Genomic DNA, 1,704 nt, shown 5'->3' with positions numbered 1-1,704 from the left:
GATATACACCCACTCTATTGTTCTAGAGGCTATTAGACAGAGCCAAGAGGGCTCCAGTTATTTTACTAGTTTTAAAACAGCTAATTTTCAAATAATGACTGGAGGGAGAGAGAGGCTGAGGCTTACAATCCTAGTCTCGTGTGGCCAGACAAAAGACCCACTGGCAGCCTCAACAGCAGCACCATACAGTAATTTATAAGCCCCCCATACACTAGGCAACATGTTGCTAGCAGCATTTGTGGTTACCGGCTTTGATCTTGTAAGCAACATGTTTCCAGAAATAGAACAGCCTTCTATTTCTGGCAGTATGTTGCTTACAGGATTAAAGTAACCACAAATGTTGCAAGCAACATGTTGCCTAGTGTATGCGGCTATGCATGGGCACCCGGTTCTGTAAATAAGGAAAAAGTGGAACTCATTCAATAGGTTAATTGGGAAAAGTTCCATAATAAATATAGATTAGATACTGGTTATGAGGTTTCTAAGCATTGATAGAATCCTGAGGAAGTCTAGAGAAGACGGACGAAGAAGTAAACTGAAGAAAAGCTACTTTTGGCAATCATTTTAGTTGACAGTGGGATTCCACAGGACCTGAGCAAAGAGCAGCAAGGATTTGAAAACACAGAAAAAGATGCCATCTTGTGAACATACACATACATACCATATGCACACACACACATATACAGGATGATCGCAGTACCCTCGCCTATACGCCTATGGCATGGGCGAGGGCAATGAACTGGCCTAATATGCTAAGTGCACGAAGAAGCAATATAGGACTTTTTGTTTGGACTGTTTTTGTTAGAACTATTTTTGTTAGGACTATTTTTTGATTATTTTTGGTGCTTCCTTTTTTATGCAATTTTTTTCTAAATACTTATTATTGAAACCTGATCAATCAATATGCCAAGTTTATTTATGCCAAGTTAAACACAAACTTTATCTTTCACTTGCAAAGCTTGTTTATACATGACTTTATTATTAAATTAGGGAAAAATATTTAGAAACTTTAGTTGGACTCACCACGCTTGCGTATAGGTAGGTACTAAGCAGTCCAAAGAATGGTATAATTTACTGCTTGTAAACCAAGTGGTTACAGTACTTGCATTATTCACTTCACGTTCATTGCATCATACATAGGTTTTGAGTGCCATAATTTTGATTACACGATAGTTTATGCTATTTTTAATGTAAGGAGCCGGGTACATATGCTGTCTAGCTATACTCCTTATTGTATGTCACGTGAGCAGGAAGCAAGAAAATTAGGTCAAGCAACCTGCAAGCTCTGTACATTACTGCGCTTTTCACTCCACTTGGATCATTGCGTGTTCCGTAAACTCCTCCCCTCGATACTATGCATATGTATTATGCAGTTTACGGAGCACGCAAATGTGATCCAAGCACACCATAGATACTACATACACACATGGATATGAAACAGGATGCGCTCGATCCTTGGCGCCGGAAGTGATGTATCGTGACGTTTACACTACACGTGTATAAGCATGGCACAAGCAAAATAGTGAAGAAATCCAGTTGAATTACTTACTAAAGCTCAGGTCTACAACTATAGAAGAGTTACAATCGATATTCTAGTTCTAAAAAGTGAAGATCTACTATTACAAGAAAGAATGCACCGTGCTAAGTACTACAAAAATTATTATTAAAATTATCACTATAATCATTATTCTATTCTTCAGTCAC

Source organism: Amphimedon queenslandica, unplaced genomic scaffold (genome assembly GCF_000090795.2).
Source record: "Amphimedon queenslandica unplaced genomic scaffold, v1.1 AMPQUscaffold_13038, whole genome shotgun sequence".
NCBI classification, from domain to species: Eukaryota; Metazoa; Porifera; class Demospongiae; order Haplosclerida; family Niphatidae; genus Amphimedon; species Amphimedon queenslandica.
Note: the sequence above shows the minus strand (reverse complement) of the source record.